Below are 20,218 nucleotides of genomic sequence, written 5' to 3' on the forward strand. Positions count from 1 at the left end.
TTCCCTCCGTAGGATGTCGTGATGGTACCTAGTCTCTAAGACTAGGTAAGCCTATCAATGCGGAATAATAATAAATATCTGAAATAAATAAACTACAATTCAAACAATTTCAACTCCCAAAACCCGGTAGAAATAAGTTACAAGCTTCTAAGAATTTATTCTCAATGTCTCTATATGTCAAGGTCTAAATAAAATATAAGGAAACAACATAAAATGATAGAAGGGGACTCCGGAGTCTGCGGACGCTGGCAGATATACCTCGAAGTCTCCGTGCGCAAGTAACTCACTGACGTCTAGGTTGGTAAAATGTACCTGGATCTGCACAAAAGATGTGCAGAAGCATAGTATAAGTACACCACAGCGGTACCCAGTAAGTGCCAAGCCTAACCTCGGTAGAGTAGTGACGAGGTCAGGTGAGGCCCAACTGGAATATAATAATGGCATGGTAAAATGTTTATCAATGTAGTAAAATAAAATGACATTGGAAATGAATCAAATAGTATGTCACATTTAATGACATTAAATAATTACAAATAATATCTCGTGGAATCAAAACAGAATTTCCTTCAACTTTATGAAAATCACAACAATTAATCGAAAACAACTATGGCCATAAATCAATATCAACAAGGGCACTCACGAGGTACCGCCTCGTAGTCCCAAATCATAAATAAATTCACAATATCTCATTTTCTTATATCACCGCGGGAGCCTTCACAATTTATTTAAAGAAAACATTTTTTTTTCCGAAATAGCATCCCGCGTTTTAGCCACTCTTATCACACCGCATGACTTCTAGTAGTTCCCCTACTAGCCACGCGTATCAAGCCACCCTTATCTCACCGCATGTGTTTCAACACCCAGACCTTATACCACCGCATGCGTATCAATATCACAATATATCACAATTTGCACCACAAGTGCTCAAATAATTTAACTTGCCAAAATAATTCAATAACAATATTTTTCTACAATAAAGAGTTCACGGCTCCCTCACAATGAGTATAAAAAAAATATTCAGGAGTAATAATTTAGAAAAATAATATTTGAAAATCTTTACTACGTTGCTTCAATATCAAGTTTAAAAATGTCAAATACTTCATATTAATAATATTTAATTTAAAGAAAATCAACCTTCAAATAATGCACAGAATAAAAGAAACCAAGTTTCAACTAAACAGGTAAAACAATTAGTAGGAAAAGATCGAACAAATTTGAAGTATATATATCATATCATTGATGAAGAATATAACAAGATAAAATAATTTAATAAATGCGCAACAACGATCTACACAATTTAAAAATATAATCTTTTACATTTAGCCCGTGTACACACTCGTCACCTCGTGTACACGACTTTCAACACATTTCAATAATCACATTCATATTAATTCTAGGGGAAATTTCCCCCACACAAGGTTAGACAAGTCACTTACCTCGACTTGCTCCAATTTAACTAAGTATTATGCTTTTTTCTAGAATTTCTGACTCCGATCGACCCGTATCTAGTCATAATTAATTCGATACAGTCAACAAAAATTATAGTAATCAATTTCATAAGAAAATATTACGTTTTCATTAAAATCCGAAATTAGCTCAAAATTTGCCTGTGGGGTCCACATCTCGAAATCCAGCGAAACTTACAAAATCTGATAACCCATTCAATTACGAGTCCACCCATACCAATTTTACCAAAATCCGATAACAACTCGACCTCCAAATCTTAAATTTTCGTTTCTATGAGATTTTCTAAAATTTTCCAAATTTCAATCTCAAAACACTAATTAAATGGTGAAATCAATGATATATTCGTGTATATTGACTAAATCCGAGTTAGAATCACTTACCCCAATGTTTTTCCTTGAAAACATATCAAATATCGCTTCTGCTCAAGCTCCAAGTTGTTAAAAATGGCGAAATGGACGAAGCCTCCCTGTTTTTATAACTTACAGATCTGTCCAGGGTGACCTCGATCTTGGGGTCCAATCATGGAGTCCGATCATGGGGAGTCCGATCATGGAGTCCGATCATGGGCTGCCTCGATCATGGGCTGCCTCGATTTGTAAGGGACCTCGATTTGTTATGGACCTCGATTTGTAAGGGACCTCGATTTGTCATGGACCTCGATTTGTAAGGGACCTCGATTTTGTCAGGGACCTCGATTTGTAAGGGACCTCGATTTGTCATGGACCTCGATTTGTAAGGGACCTCGATTTGTCATGGACCTCGATTTGTTAGGGACCTCGATTTTATAAGGGACCTCGATTTTGTAAGGGACCTCGATTTGTCATGGACCTCGATTTGTCAGGGACCTCAATTTTGTCAGGGACCTCGATTTTGACAGGGAGTTCGATTTTGACAGTAGCCCGATTTTGACAGCATTTCCAGCAGAAAAATTAGAGTAGCTAAGTCCCACTTTTGATTCGTTAACCATCTGAAACTCACCCGAGACCCTCGGGACCTCAACCCAAAACACCAAAAAATCCTAAAATATCATACGAACCTGTTTGAAACCTCAAATCATCTCAAACAATGCTAAAATCATGAATCATGCTCCAATTCAATCTTAATAAAACTTAGAATTTCCAACTTCTACATTCGATGTCGAAACCTCTCAAATCAAGTCCGATTGACTTCAAATTTTTGCACACAAGTCATAAATGACATAACGGAGCTATGAAAATTTTCAGAACTGAATTCCGAGCCCGATATCAAAAAGTCAACTCCCCGGTCAAACTTCCAAACTTTAAATTCCTATTTTAGCCACTTCAAGCCTAATTTTACTATGGACTTCCAAATAAAATTCCGATCACGGTCCTAAGTCCAAAATCACCATACGGAGCTATTGGAATCATCAAAACTCTATTCCGGGGTTATTTGCACATAATTCGACATCCGGTCACTATTTGAACTTAATCTTTAAATTTTTCATCAAAATTCCATATCTCGGGCTAGGGACCTCGGAATTTGATTCCGGGCATACGCCCAAGTCCCAAATCACGATACAGACCTACTGGAGCTGTCGAAATACTGATCCGAGTCCATTTGCTCAAAATATTGACCAAAGTCAACTCAAATGAGTTTTAAACATCTAATTCACATTTTAATCCATTTTTCACCTGAAAACTTTCCGAATTTAAAGATGGTAATGATTCGAGTAATGGTAAATAGTGCTTAGATCACATAATTAATCATTAAATTTAAAGATGACATTTTGGGTCATCACATTCTCCACCTCTAAAACAAACGTTCGTCCTCGAACGGAGTTAGAAAAAGTACCTGAGCTGGTGAATAAGTGTGGATAACAGCTGCGTAAATCATGCTCGACCTACCAAGTTGCCTCCTCGATCGGATGACCCCTCCACTGAACCTTTACGGAAACAATGTTCTTTGACCTCAGCTTTCGAACCTACCTATCTAAAATAGTCATTGGTTCCTCAACGTAAGATAGATCCTTGCCCAACTGAACCGAACTGAAGTCTAACACATGAGACGGATCGTCGTGATATTTCTGAAGCATAGAAACATGGAATACCGGATGAACCGCAGAAAGACTAGGTGGTAGTGCAAGTCTGTAAGCCACCTCTCCAACTCTCTCAAGAATCTCAAAAGGCCCAATATACCTAGGGCTCAACTTGCCCTTCTTCCCGAACCTCATCACACCCTTCATCGGCGATACCGGGAGCAATACCCGCTCACCAACCATGAATGCAACATCACGAACCTTCCGATCCGCATAACGTTTCTGTCTAGATTGGGTTGTACGAAGTCGATCCTGAATCAACTTAACCTTTTCTAGGTCATCCTGAACCAAGTCTATACCCAAAAGTCTAGCCTCGCCTGGTTCGAACCAACCCACTGGAGACCGGCACCGCCTACCATACAAGGGCTCATACGGAGCCATCTGAATGCTTCACTGGTAACTGTTGTTGTAAGCAAACTCCGCAAGTGGTAAGAACTGATCCCAAACACCCCCAAAATCTATTACACACACACGAAGCATATCCTCCAGTATCTGAATAGTGCGTTCGAACTGCCCGTCCGTTTGAGGGTGAAATGCTGTACTCAACTCTACCCGAGTACCTAACTCACACTGTACTGCCCTCCAAAACCGTGAGGTAAACTGCGTACCCTAATTATAGATGATAGATACCGGTACGCCGTGAAGTCTGACAATCTCACGAATATATACCCGAGCTAGCTGCTCAGAAGAGTAAGTAGTAATCACAGGAATGAAATGAGCTGACTTGGTCAATCTATCCACAATCACTCAAACTACATCGAACTTCCTCCGAGTCCGTGGGAGCCCAACAACGAAATCCATAGTGATCTGCTCCCATTTCCATTATAGAATCTCTAACTTCTAAAATAATCCACCCGATCGCTGATGCTCATATTTCACTTGTTGACAATTTAGACACCGAGCTACATACTCCACTATGTCTTTCTTCATCCGCCTCCACCAATAGTGTTGTCTCAAATCCTAATACACTTTTGCAGTACCCAGATGAATGGAGTATTGCGAACTGTGAGCCTCATAGAAAATCAAGTCGCACAAACCATCTACATTTGGCACACATAGCTTGCCCTGCATCCGTAATTCATCTTCATCTCCAATAGTGACTTCCTTGGCATCGCCGTGCTGAACTGTGTCCTTAAGGACAAGCAGATGGGGGTCATCATAATGACGTTCCCTGATACGGTCATAAAGAGAAGACTGAGAAACCACATAAGCCAAAACTCGACTCGGCTCGAAAACATCCAATCTGACAAATTGGTTAGCCAAGGCCTGAATATCCAAGGCTAAAGGCCTCTCTGCTACCGGTAAATATGCTAAGCTGCCCAAACTTTCTGCCTTACGACTCAAGGCATCGACCACTACATTGTCCTTCTCAGGATGATAGAGAATGGTGATGTCATAATCCTTAAGCAACTCCAACCACCTCTACTGCCGAAAATTAAGATCATTATGTTTAAATAGATGCTATAGACTTCGGTGATCGGTGTAGACCTCACAATGGACACCGTACTAATAATGTCGCCAAATCTTCAAGGCATGAACAATAGCTGCTAACTTAAGGTCATGGACCGGATAATTTTTCTCATGTACCTTTAACTGTCGGGACGCGTAGGCAATCACCCTACTGTCTTACATCAACACTGCGCCGAGACCAATACGCGACACATAACAATACACAGTATAAGACCCTGAACCTATAGGTAATACCAACATTGGGGTTGTAGTCAAAGCTGTCTTGAGCTTTTGGAAGCTCTCCTCACATTCCTCGGTCCATCTGAACGGAGCACCCTTCTGGGTCAATCTGGTCTTAATAGTTGTTCATAATCAATTACAGAATCGTCAATTAACTTCATGTTAACAAAAATCTCATTTTAAACTTTTACGATACTGATAATGAGACACGAGGCATGAAGACCTCAAAATTATTTACCCGAATTAATGAGTCACATTTAACGTCACCTGGACGGGAACCTATCTCGTAGGTTAAAACTCAATAATTTCAACACAAATTTGGCAAGTATGCACAGAGGATTTCATATAAGTATTTTCAAATAAGCCTAACAGGCATGACTCCCTATTAGTACTATAGTACAAATTAAAATTCACAAGGGAGAATTTAAACACAAGAATTTTCCTCACAAGGATCTCGTCCTTATATAACTTCCACCGTAGCTCGTAGCCCGGTTCGAACATATCAGTTTATATTAAATGCTAGGATCTCATCCTCAGTTCTGAATCACAAGTAATATGCACATCGTGCCAATCAAAACTTTTCATTTGCTTCTTCTAAATAATTTCCGTTAAATAAAATCACAACACATAATGAACCCTACACCGGTAGGGCATATAATTCATAATTTGTAATTAATTATTCGTAAATTACATCAAAACTTATCGAAATGAGTAACAGAAAGCCATATTTAGCCTCACAGGTCTTATTAGTGACCAACATGGAATGATAGACGTAGTTATCTCCATGGAATCTCCCAACATGAGTAAACACATAAGTAGATTATAGAATTACGAAACTCACTCTTAAGTGGAGCACAATAGGAGGACTCGTCTCGATACTCAGAACCGAATCAAGTTAAGAAAATTATTCCTTTATATTATATCAAGGTCGTACTTGTAACAACATCAACTGATGTAGCGACCTCCGCCATACCATAAAATAAATATATCAACAGCTGGGTCCCCACCTTTAGGACGCCTTCTACCCGCCTGTCCTCCACCCCTAACTGGTCGTGTGGGTGGTGTAGTAACTTCAATGGGGCACGTAGCCTGAGTGATTTAATGAAATAAGTCTCTCCCAAGTTTGGGAAATTTTTCTCCTGATGTTCCAGTATCACCGTATTCATAACAACCCTTTTGCGGGTTAGGCTGCTCATATTGAGTCTGTGCCAGATAACTGGAATAACCCTTGTAGGAACTCATGTCAGTGGTGCATTAAAAGAACTTACTAGAGCACCCCGAGTAATCCGATGTATGGACTGGGCTGGACGACTGCCTGAGCCGTGTGGGCGGTGTTGCATTGGCTGGTCTGCCCTCTTCATAGGCTTACCACGAACACTGGTGGAGAATTATCTCTCCCAAGGAAAATTTCTTATTTTGTTATGCTGACTCAACACTGTTGAGCTGACCCATTTCTTAACATACTCTTTGATTCTTCTTTGGGGTAACCCTTACCCCTATTTATACACAACGATCACAAAAGTAGAGCTCCATACAGACAAATCTTGGCACGAACCACATAGTCCAGAATCTCGTCAACAACTATACTTACTCCGAAGCACTCCAAAATCCGCAACAGTGACGTCCACGCTGAGTAGACCTTCTACAAATTTAGAGTTGTTTCTATAACTTCTTTGGTACTGAAGTACATGATTATTAAGGAGGCAGACATACCACAAATCCCAACCTTATCCTCTACAAAATCTTAGGCCTCAAACATGTGTAATTTTTTTTTAGGGAACCTTTCAGTACCACATATATATATTTCAAGGCAAAACTGACATAACACATGACCCCGCAATCCATCCATTGATAGTGGACTCCCCCCACTCGGCGCGAAGTCATAGGTCACAGTCCAATGATCCACAATAATAACCTTCACAGCTCGTATAAATCAATTATATGCCAACGTCCATTGCACCCCACATGATTCACTAGGTGATCTCTCAATACGCCTACATCTTCAATCGGAATCACACGTTAAGGAAATGTTTGAGCATCTCTGGCTCCCTCGTAGTCCATCTGCGGCATCACGAACCGTCGACACACAACTGATATTGAGTGCACAATGTCATACACGAGTGGATACAAAGGAATATGAGATATATGTTTCACGCTAAATCAATGCCGCACGATAAGGAATCAAGGAAATGAATATTTTCCTAACAGTTCCATAGCCTCCCGAAGATAAGTACAGACGTCTCCGTACCGATCCGCAAGACTCTACTAAACCTGCTTGTGACTTATAACACCTATGAACCTAGTGTTCTGATACCAACTTGTCACGACCCCAAATTCCCTCCGTATGATATCGTGATGGCACCTAGTCTCTAAGACTAGGTAAGCCTATCAATGCGGAATAATAATAAATATCTGAAATAAATAAACTACAATTCAAACAATTTCAACTCCCAAAACCCGGTAGAAATAAGTCACAAGCTTCTAAGAATTTATTCTCAATGTCTCTATATGTCAAGGTCTAAATAAAATATAAGGAAACAACATAAAATGATAGAAGGGGACTCCGGAGTCTGCGGACGCTGGCAGATATACCTCGAAGTCTACGTGCGCAAGTAACTCACTGATGTCTAGGTTGGTAAAATGTACCTGGATCTGCACAAAAAGATGTGCAGAAGCATAGTATGAGTACACCACAGCGGTACCCAGTAAGTGCCAAGCTTAACCTCGGTAGAGTAGTGACGAGGTCAGGTGAGGCCCTACTGGAATATAATAATGGCATAGTAAAATGTTTATCAATGTAGTAAAATAAAATGACATTGGAAATGAGTCAAATAGTATGTCACATTTAATGACATCAAATAATTACAAATAATATCTCGTGGAATCAAAACAGAATTTCCTTCAACTTTATGAAAATCACAACAATTAATCGAAAACAACTATGGACATAAATCAATATCAACAAGGGCACTCACGAGATACCGCCTCGTAGTCCCAAATCATAAATAAATTCACAATATCTCATTTCCTTATATCACCGCGAGAGCCTTCACAATTTATTTAAAGAAAATATTTTTTTCCCCCGAAATAGCATCCTGCGTTTTAGCCACCCTTATCACACCGCATGACTTCTAGTAGTTCCCCTACTAGCCACGCGTATCAAGCCACCCTTATCTCACTGCATGCGTTTCAACACCCAGACCATATACCACTGCATGCGTATCAATATCACAATATATCACAATTTGCACCACAAGTGCTCAAATAATTTAACTTGCCAAAATAATTCAACAACAATATTTTTTCACAATAAAGAGCTCACGGCTCCCTCACAATGAGTATAAAAAAATATTCAGGAGTAATAATTTAGGAAAATAATATTTGAAAATCTTTGCTACGTTGCTTCAATATCAAGTTTAAAAATATCAAATGCTTCATATTAATAATATTTAATTTAAAGAAAATCAACCTTCAAATAATGCACAGAATAAAAGAAACCAAGTTTCAACTAAATAGGTAAAACAATTAGTAGGAAAAGGTCGAACAAATTTGAAGTATATATATCATATCATTGATGAAGAATATAACAAGATAAAATAATTTAATAAATGCGCAACAACGATCTACACAATTTAAAAATATAATCTTTCACATTTAGCTCATGTACACACTCGTCACCTCGTATACACGACTTTCAACACATTTCAATAATCACATTCATATTAATTCTAGGGAAAATTTCCCCCACACAAGGTTAGACAAGTCACTTACCTTGACTTGCTCCAATTTAACTAAGTATTATGCTTTTTTCTCGAATTTCTGACTCCGATCGACTTGTATCTAGTCATAATTAATTCGATACAGTCAACAAAAATTATAGTAATCAATTTCATAAGAAAATATTACGTTTTCATTAAAATCCGAAATTAGCTCAAAATTTGCCCGTGGGGTCCACATCTCGGAATTCGGTGAAACTTACAAAATCCGATAACCCATTCAATTACGAGTCCACCCATACCAATTTTACCAAAATCCGATAACAACTCGACCTCCAAATCTTAAATTTTCGTTTCTATGAGATTTTCTAAAGTTTTCCAAATTTCAATCTCAAAACACTAATTAAATGGTGAAAACAATGATATATTCGTGTATATTGACCAAATTCGAGTTAGAATCACTTACCCCAATATTTTTCCTTGAAAATATATCAAATATCGCTTCTGCTCAAGCTCCAAGTTGTTAAAAATGGCGAAATGGACGAAGCCTCCCTATTTTTATAACTTACAGATCTGTCTAGGGTGACCTCGATCATGGGGTCCGATCATGTAGTCCGATCATGGAGTCCGATCATGGGGAGTCCGATCATAGGGAGTCCGATCATAGGGAGTCCGATCATGGAGTCCGATCATGGGCTGCCTCGATTTGTAAGGGACCTCGATTTGTTAGGGACTTCGATTTTGTAAGGGACCTCGATTTGTAAGGGACCTCGATTTGTAAGGGACCTCGATTTGTCATGGACCTCGATTTGTAAGGGACCTCGATTTGTCATGGACCTCGATTTGTTAGGGACCTCGATTTTGTAAGGGACCTCGATTTTGTAAGGGACCTCGATTTGTCATGGACCTCGATTTGTTAGGGACCTCGATTTTGTCAGGGAGCTCGATTTTGACAGGGAGCTCGATTTTGACAGCAGCCCGATTTTGACAGCATTTCCAGCAGAAATATTGCAGCAGCTTTTGCAGTAGCTAAGTCCCACTTTTGATTCGTTAACCATCTGAAACTCACCCGAGGCCCTCGGGACCTCAACCCAAAACACCAACAAATCCTAAAACATCATACGAACCTATTTGAAACCACAAATCACATCGAACAATGCTAAAATCACGAATCATGCTCCAATTCAATCTTAATGAAACTTAGAATTTTCAACTTCTACATTCGATGTCGAAACCTCTCAAATCAAGTCCGATTGACTTTAAATTTTGCACACAAGTTATAAATGACATAACGGAGCTGTGAAAATTTTCAAAACCTGAATTCCGAGTCCGATATCAAAAAGTCAACTCCTCGGTCAAACTTCCAAACTTTAAATTCCTATTTTAGCCACTTCAAGCCTAATTTTACTACGGACTTTCAATGATGTAATATGTTCATCACCTCATTCATATCCGATGTCATGATCTCCACAGAGCTAGGTACTGCTCTGATACCACTGATGCACAAGCAAGAAAAACTGGAAAAAAGAATAATTAGGCTACGACTACAAATGAAAAGCAAGACAAATAATTAGGGCAAAATTGAAAAATGGAGTTTTGATTGATGATCATTCAGATGAGTACAAGCACCTATATAATCCCCACTACTCACTACAAGACAAGAGAATATAACTAATTCTGGCAGGGACCTAAAGTGCCCCAAAAGTGACATCTTCTGGACTAAAGTGTAACTATATAAACTTGTAACCTAAACTATTGAGGGACTAAAGTGTATAACTTATAAAATTATATCCTAACCCACTTAACCAATTATAATGGCTACGTATGACTCATTCAGCTCTAAGTACAACCTCCGCAAGCTATCGTCATTTCTTCTTGCATCATAGAGAAGCGATTGGGTTCTCTCTCGCTCTTCTTTGTCATTCTCAGTCTTCTTAGTTTAGCCGTGATTAAAGAATGAAATAGAAAAGTGGGGAAGGGGAGGTGGCGGTGGGAGAGAAAGGAGGTCAGAGTGTAGTTTAGGTTTTAGGGATTTTGCTTTGGGCCTTTGTCGTTTCTTTACTTGTTGTGATATACTATAATTTTTTGCTTTCTTTTAGTAATTTTTAATAAGTCACGTAAGACATTAAATGCAAAAAATGTAAGCGTTAACGAATATAAGTAATAAAAAAACTACCAAAACCCAAAAGGAATAATATTATAAATACTTATTTTATAACAAGTAACATAGAAACAATAAACTATTTAAATAAAATGAAGGTATTCTAATTTACCTTTTTCTTTAAAGCTTCTTTCGTACTACATGATATTCTTAGTTTGTTATATTCTCCTATTTCAATTATATTAATTTTTAAAAATATTAATGCCTAATTAGATTTATGATTGTAATTATTAAGTTATCAAAATAGCATTAGACTATTAATTATGCCAATTCAAATTGAATACAATTAGTGATCAATGTAAAGAGATACGAGCACAAAGTTAATATTAATTTAAATTATATTGGAAAATCACAGGTAATACTTTGTTTAGTATGAATAATGATATACTAATGGAGTAATTTTTTTTATAAACTCCTTTATCAACCATATTAAATTATCAGCATTTTGAAATAGAACCTAATAATATTGAAATTATTTAAGTTTATAAAATATCGAATAATAGTCATAAAAGAGACACGGCCCCTTCTTGTATATGAATTATATTAAATTCTTAATTCTTTGATTCGGTGTATAGTATAAATAATTTGTTGTACAATGTAATTGGTATAAGATTATATTTGTTTAAATTCTATGTTATAATTAGGCATGCTCACAATAATGGTGTATAGTTTCATTGTTTTGTAATTATAATTGAAACTTATAGGTAAGACTTGTTTAATTATAATTATAATATAATAGCTTTTTATCGACTTAGATTTCAACCATATTAAACTCTTAATTCTTAGTCTAATTAGATTTAAGAAAATTAAACACTTATAAACTTTATATTTTATGAAAATCTTACGATTACATCTCTTATGAGGCATATCCACAACTAAATATATTAAAACATACTTATTAAGAGAAAAATTAAATTATAAATAAAAACTTTTTATGTATTTACTATCATGAAACTTACAAAGAAAATAAATATTTTGTCGAAAACATGTATTCACCCAAATGACTAAGGAATATAATAAATATATTTTGAAACATATATCTTTCGAAACTCATAATACGAATATCTCATTTTTATTTTAGTTTGTTTATTTATTCATCTTCTTCAAAGTTATTTTAAATTTACTTAGTTGGATGAAATTTCATTTGTGTAATATTTTTATTATATAGGGGATTTAAATATTTCTAAAAAAATAGGAATAACATCATGATATGTAACAACTTCTAGAGATAAACCGATTATGCAAAATACACAAAAGTTCTAGTCTTCTAAATAAATAATTTGTATTAATTTTCTATTTAAGAATTTCAAGAGATACATATTTCAAAAAATATTTATTAATTTTCTAATCAATGACGTTAATAAAGTTTTTTCAACAAAAAATATTTCTTCTCTTCTTAAAATATCATAAAAATAAGTACATAAAAAATTATTATAATTGTAATTTATCATTTAGGATTATATTTTAAAAAAATTAGTTACAGATATACCTCATAGAGAGTGTAAGTGTAGAATTTAAATAATATATGGGATATAAGTTTAAATTTAAAATACAACGGATGTATTTGAAATTGATTAATACTATAAGAGTATTTTGTGTAACTAACCAGAAAAATTAATATGAATAATAATGTTAGCGGCAGAAATTTCTATTTTTTGCTATTAGTTTGCATAAAAAACAACGACAAATGTTGTTTTTCACTCCAGAATCATTGCTATTTTCCTATACTTTTTTTCATTATAGTTTTTATACTGTTTAGATTCAATTTTAAGACTGGCGATTATTTTTCATCCATTTTGATCTTTGTTATTTTGAAATTTAATTAATTATATATATATATATATATATATATATATATATATATATATATATATATATATATAAATCTTTTTTGTCTATGAAATTAATTTTTCATAACCGAATATTTCTAGACCAAGTCTTGTCATGACTTTCATATTCGAAGCAAAAATATTCATCTTTAAAAAAATTTGACCTAATTTATTATGGTTAAAATATTATTATTACAATGGTAACCTCAAATGTACGATAGTATAATTATAGTCAACTATAAAAGTTTATTGATGTTTTGAATCTGTTACTATTCATTTTTTTCTTGATAAGAAATTATAACTATTAAGCCAACTATTTGGAATTTGTTTCTAACTTGAAGCAAAATTATCTATTAACTACATGATTGTGTTTCAACTAATTTAATAGTCGTAAAATATTACTATTGCTACAGTAAGTTTCAATTCGTGATAATACTTATAAATAGCTACAAAATTTTATCATAGTGATAAATCTGTGGTTTATATCATTTAAGACAAATAATTGTTAAGCCAAATGTAGCAATAGTTTATTTAGAACTTAAAGCAAAATTATTTATTCAGATACAACATTTAATTTAAATAATTTATTGTGACTAAAAATTAGTTTTGATATAGTAAGTTTTAGCATGTAGCAAAAACTAATAATTAGCTACGAAATTTTATCATATCAAAAGATCTGTGGCTATATCATGTCTTCATGACAAATAATCGTAGCTTTTAAATCAACTATTGCCACGATATTTTATAACATGAAGCAAAAATATATATTTTAGCTACAATAGTTTGTTTCAAAAAATTTATTGTGGCTAAAAAATTACTGTTGCTACAATAACTTTTAATGTGTGGCAAAATCTTATGATTAGCTACGAAATTATATCGTAGCAATAAATTTATAGCCATTTAAGTAATTGTTGCCACAATAATTAGCAACCATAGCAAAAATGAGGAATTAGCTTTGTCAATTTAATTTTTGTGGCTAAGAAATTTTACGAATTTGTAAAAAGCCACGCAACTCTAATTTTTGTGGCTATTGTTAGGCACTAGCCATGAAATTTAGATTTGTAGCTGAGATTTCGTAGCTATAAATGCATCATGTTGTAGTGATCTTTTCAGAATGACGTCATGACGTCATGTGTCATTATGACGCGTTTTCCCGACGCTCTGCGTCATTTTTTGCGCCTCTGCCGTTTCGATATCGACATTGAATAATGATGGCTTGATTTCTTGGTTTTGGTGCTCGAACTCTTATAAATAGGGATTTGAGGCCATTTGTGTTTGTTTTGCTTTCATCTGATACCGAATCCCCTGCGTTTCTCTCTTTCGTTTTCCATATTTAACCCTAGTTTCTATTCTGCTTCGTTGTTGCGTGCCCATTTCTCTAGTTCTAGTGACCTTTGCTTCTAACTTCTGTGCTTTAGACATCCTCCTTCAAGACCATGGTTAACTCAATTTTCGGCTTTGGTGCGGCGTCTAATCTAGCTCCCTTGGCGGTGCGTGTGCCTCCTCACGGCGACAACATTTTCTGCTACCCTCGAGGATGAAGGGTTCCCAACGGTAGAGAAAATAATTCCTCGCAGTGAAAAGTCTAGATCTGATTTCTCGAAGTTACCCGAGGACGACCTCGAGGCCTCAGAATCGGTGATGAATGCGGTTGCTCTTGCTGATTTCAGGGCAAAGTTTAAAATTTCGGCCCACATCGATCTGGTCTCGGCGGGGCGTGACGTGGTGCATATTCATCGGCCCGGATATGCGCATTCTAGGCATTTCCGTTCTATGTAGGCTACTCATTTCCCTTTCTCCCATTAGTGGAGGAATTTTGCCGCTACTACGGCGTCTGCCCGACCCAACTTTCACCTTACATCTACAAACTTATCCGTATGTTGATGAAATACGCGAAATTGGCTGGCCGTGGGATCTCTCTTCGCCACCTGATGCACCTCTTCGCACCTAATTTCTATAGAGGGACGATGTTGCATCTTCGCCATCGAGGAAGTTAGAGTTTGGTAGTGAAGATGGACGATAAAGCAAATCATCAATTCTGGCTCAGCTACTTTTACGTCAAGACCGACGACGTGGTGCCCAACGCGAATGGATTTCCTGAGGCATGGAATTATGCCCGTAAGTATCTTTTGCTAAGCGCTTAATTTGCCTGCTTTGATTGTAGCCTAACATTCTGCTTTTTCATCGTTCAGCTGAGACTTCTCCCCCTCCTTTGGTTGCGTATATTCTAGACTAGGTTAGCCAGGTCTTGCCTCACATAGTGGGGATTCGTGAATGGCCGGCCTTTATCAAGAAGTTTGGGCCCAAGATTTTAGCGACCGGTGAGTTTGTCCGTCCGTATTCATCTTATACAGTGATCTTTTACATATTCCGTTTTGACCTTGTGTTCGCTTGCTCATTACGACTTTAAGTAAGAGTTGATGTTCTAATCTCTTTTGCAGCCCGAGGGTCTTCGAGGAGGCAGAAGGCTCTTGCTCCGGCATTCTGCAAGAGGAAATCCGTTTCTATTCTTTCTGTTGCGGTGAGGCCTGCTCGGTCATCGATTACTTCTGCAACGGGGCTTTCGACTTCCCCTTTGCGTCATCTAATTGACGAGGACGACGACAAAGGATCATCCCTGAATGATGATAATTTTCTTCCCTGCAAGAGGCGATCTGTAGATATCGATGAGGGAGTTGTCTGTATGGGTAGTTCGGCGATGGAGGATTTCGTCGTCAGAGAAATGGCGACCATAGACCTCAGAGATGATGCCAAACTACTACCCATAATTGTGCCGTCGTCGAGGACCGAGGGATTTACATTGCTCCCTGAGGCCGAAACGGATTTTGAAGGGCCGTTGGCGAGAGTCCCTGATGCCCTATAAGGGGGTGAGCCATCAACTTGTTACCAGGCGAGGATCCTTCCTCTCGGGTTGACGCGAAGGGCAAAAGTGTAGCCGAAGAAGGTTACGAGACGGGCTCCGATATGAACGCCGAGGAGGTTAGGATGACGGGAGAAGGACTCACTCGGCTCGAGGTGAGATTGGAGGGGACCACACGGACTATTGTGATCCCTCTAGACCGGGATCTGCTAATTAATACTGTAGCAACCCCTTTCGAAGGGTGATACTTACGAAATAATTCTAATTTACTACTTAGAACATTAAGAAGATATTAATTAAAAAAAAAACATTCAGAATAATTTAGTAGCGGAAATAGGCCCATGCGAAAAGTTTCAAAGTGCAATATTTTTATTTTTGAAAATACACTTCATAATTATTTTTTAATGAAATACAATGTCAAAATGTTAACATAAGGTGATATAACCCTTCTTAAATAATCAACACATTAAAGCAACTTCCTAACAAAATTATACTTTTTGTTCAACATCACCGCATGTTCATATTGTACATAAATTTCAAACTAGCGAGTAAAATTAAAATAAAAAAATAAAAATAAAACTAGTCTTCTCTTTTGTACATTTTTACAAGACAGAGTATAAACTAAGAATATTACAAGACTTGAATTATTAATACACCCTAAAATAACAAAATAAGTTACCAAATTCAAGTACAAGATTTTGGTCTTAATATCCAACAAGCCTCCAAATAACATACATAAGTGTGACATATGTATCATGTGCATGTCCCAAAACTATACAAAAACCAAGATGCATATGCAAATGTGATCTCCATAAGTGATCCCAAAAAGACTACTTCATAAGGCCGTATTCAAATTTCATCCCGTACGTTACCTACGATAGAAAATAACTATCGCTAAGCATAAAGCTTAGTGGCGTATAAACTTTGGGCTTGGAGCCATTAACTTCTCCAATTCCTATTTTCAGTGATAGGTAGCTCAAATAAAATATAATTTAAAACAAGTGAACAAATATATCAAAAGTATCAAATATCAACCCTTGAAGTGTTTCCAAATATAAATAACAATGTTCAAGATTCAAGAGTTGAGAAAGCATATACTATCAATCCAAGAGAGTTTGTCAAATATTTATTTTTTGCCCAATATGTACGTCATGCAATCACACTGAGCAAAATCAGATATCAAGATGGACCGAAGCCCCAAATCAAGTAGGGTCAAAACCAAATAGTCAAGAGAATCAAGAACCATATTAAAAATGGCTTCCTAGTTCGTACTTAACACAGACAAGTTCCATAATTTAAGACGAACTACAAATCCAAAGTCAAGATGGCAAAAGATCCAAATCAAGAGGCATGCCAAGATGAGTGACAAAGTCACTGCCACAAGAAGGACAAAGTCCCAACAAGAATGCAAAATGATCATTCAATCCGTACGAGTGGGCGATTTAGCAAATATCTTGCAATATTTAATATAACACGAATACAATGCTATTAATTGAAGAAAAGAAAAATAAAATATCAGGTTATTTCAAAATATTCCAGCAAGTAAAAAAAGTACAAAGTTTATACACAAACCTTGGTGTTTTACCACAAAACAGTTCAATCACAACTTGAGGACGTTCAAATCGTCTACGCCATAGATAAACCAAATCCGTCCACTTTCTCAAATACTTTCCCTTAGATTTTATAAGGGTATATATATACCTTAAATACATAATCAAATATCTATATAAGTTCAGTGATTTAACATGTTAAACTAAACATGATATTGGTGAAAATTACCCAAAATATTTAAAACAGAAATTCTGGATAATATCACTGTCTCGTGTTGTGACTCAAATTTTAAGATAAAAAAGGACAAACTAGACTGTGTGGTCTTCTTTATAGTTGTAGATATTGTCTTGAAATTTTAGAACATCTTGAATCACCCCCATATAAATTTTGTACAAAAAGTTATGCTAAAATTACTAACAGTAGTACAGGGAGGGTTTGTAAAACAGAAATCTGGGCAGCACCTGCCATGTACTTCATCACCTATTTTCGGATAAATAAAAGATAAAGCAGGTTTTGGTTCCTTCATAAGAGTCATAGATCTATGCAATAGATTTTCAGAAAGTCTTGGATCACTTAAAACTGAGCTCTATATAAAAAGATATGAAGAAAATACTAATAGCTGTCTAGAGTAAAAACGGATTTAGTAACTTACTACAAAAGAGAGGAGCAGCTTGAACTTCACCAAGAACGAATTTTGCTGGTTAGTTTAGTGAAAATTTATGATGGTTTTCATGAAATTTTTCAGGTGATAATAAAGAGAGAGAGTATGGGTTTTCTTTGTCTTGAAAGAATAAAATATGATATGAGTTTATGGAAAAGCAAGTCTATCAAAGTAATCTTTAAGAACTTTGGATAAATATGAATTAAAAGTGGCTGCCCAACTACTAAATATATTTAGATAAATACAAAAGGGTGGCAGCCCAAAACCTTAGATATCTAATGTATTTAAAAATAATTCATCAAAATAATATTAACGGTTACATGTTGTGCCCCTTTTTTTCTCGTGAAATCGGGCCTCGACGTGTGACAACTCTTTTAAATGAGGTATTAAAAGAGGAGAGTCACCACCTAACGATTTTTAAGGTGTGTTAGGGCACCTATTTGCAAATAACTCTGTTTTAACTAGTCAACACCACCAAAGATCGGGTAAGGGCTCAAGTTACCTCAAAGAGAAGGTGTTAGGCACTCCTCGAGGTCCACAACTGTGGGTCCTGGCCGAACTTAAATTATATGGATTAGTCTATGTGATCAGGTAAGCAAAGAGAGTACAAAATCTAAGAAATTTATTACAGAGAGATCTTGAATAGGGAGGTGCATCTATTTTTTCATTCTAATAGAAAAGAAAAGGAAGGGGGGGGGGGGGGGGTCCTAAGCTTTTTAGCCCAAAGGATCACCCCGTGCAACATAAATAATATTTCTTAACTCCTTTGAGATAGGGTGTTACTCATATTATCCAGCGGGCACAGACTATCATCTCATGCTACCCGATTACTATATTAAAGTTGTTTACCTAAGAGCGCTCTAATTCAATTATAAGTCGTACCCTACGCGTGCACTACCCGTCCCATACCTGTGGTCCAGGAGGTTTTGGACCTCTATTTGGATGGTTCTAGACCTTATCTAGGCTGCTCAAAAATGCAAAACTAGGCAACAAAGAAAACACATATTGGACTTCAAATATGGCAGTTAAGGGCTCAAGTTAGCCTCCACACTTAAGCAATAAATGCACGCGAAATAGATTTTCATATTAGGCCATTTTAGAATTAAGAACCTTAAGCCCTATAGACATGATTTCTATGTGACTATGCATTAAAACATACAAGAGGTTTCAAAGGTTAGGCGCTGCTTATCTCCAAATAATTATATGATTGTTGCATGCTGATTTGAGATTGCAAATTTCCAGTTATTTAACCTATAGATGTTGTGTCTAGATGTGAATCACTAAGTGACAATGAAATATATTTTAGGAAAGCCCAGAATTATTCATGCTTTCTAACAATAGCATACGTGAAACAGTGTTTGAGGGATTTAACATAAACAAATTATGGCAAGTAATTATATCCTATAGGCAGGATCTCTAACGTTCACCACTTAGAGCTGATTTTATCGTCATACCTTAATCCTATAGGCATATTTTCTAGGTGACAGTGGCAAATGGAATAGTCAGAATACTGTAGGCATGATTTTTAGTGAATGCTTATGCGAATTGAAATCAATGACATTTATTCCTATAGGAAGGTTTTCTAGTAGCACGTAGCAATAAGCATAATTTGCAGCACTTTGAATTCATGTTTGCTAGCAGACTGTGTGTGTGTGTTTTCCTAATAGCATGATTTTTATAGTGGACATAGTGATGGAATAACATATATATATATATATATATATATATATATATATATATATATATATATATATATAGCAATTAAATCACTGAATCCTATAGGCATATTATCTATCCATTTGGTATGCACATATTAGAAATCTACCCATTCCCCATTTTACTAACACCCCAATCGTTTATACAAAGTTACTACAAGTCCATTAATGAGTAAGATACAAATGTTATACAAATAATGACAATAGGCCCACAGCTGGCCCAAATGAAATACCTAGCACTGTCTGGGCCTTCAACAATTCTCACACAACATATCCAGACTTCTAACAAGGAGCCGTATTCATCAACACAATCCCAGAATCCATAGAGGAGCCCAAAGTCAATTCATATAACCATATTGCCAAGCAATGCATCATTTAAACCAACTGACTTAGATGTACAACAGATAATAGGAAGAAAGGGGTTGAATGGGGGTAGTTTAAGTTTCAGGGAATGACTAAGGACCCAAATCCTAGTGTGTCACAGTTCACAAGGGCCTCAAATGGACCCCGAGC

The 20,218-nt window shown here is 36.2% G+C and overlaps 1 long non-coding RNA gene across 1 annotated transcript; it reads left to right on the plus strand.

Annotated features, from left to right (window-relative positions):
- The first annotated feature begins 14,067 nt into the window (after window positions 1-14,067).
- LOC104088615 (uncharacterized) lies at window positions 14,068-17,223 on the plus strand. The gene is made up of 3 exons (XR_684609.2): window positions 14,068-15,036; window positions 15,111-15,239; window positions 15,360-17,223. It is a non-coding gene; the product is annotated as an uncharacterized lncRNA (long non-coding RNA).
- The last annotated feature ends 2,995 nt before the right edge of the window (window positions 17,224-20,218 follow it).

The sequence above is a fragment of the Nicotiana tomentosiformis genome, chromosome 1 (assembly GCF_000390325.3).
Source record: "Nicotiana tomentosiformis chromosome 1, ASM39032v3, whole genome shotgun sequence".
Classification (NCBI taxonomy): Eukaryota; Viridiplantae; Streptophyta; class Magnoliopsida; order Solanales; family Solanaceae; genus Nicotiana; species Nicotiana tomentosiformis.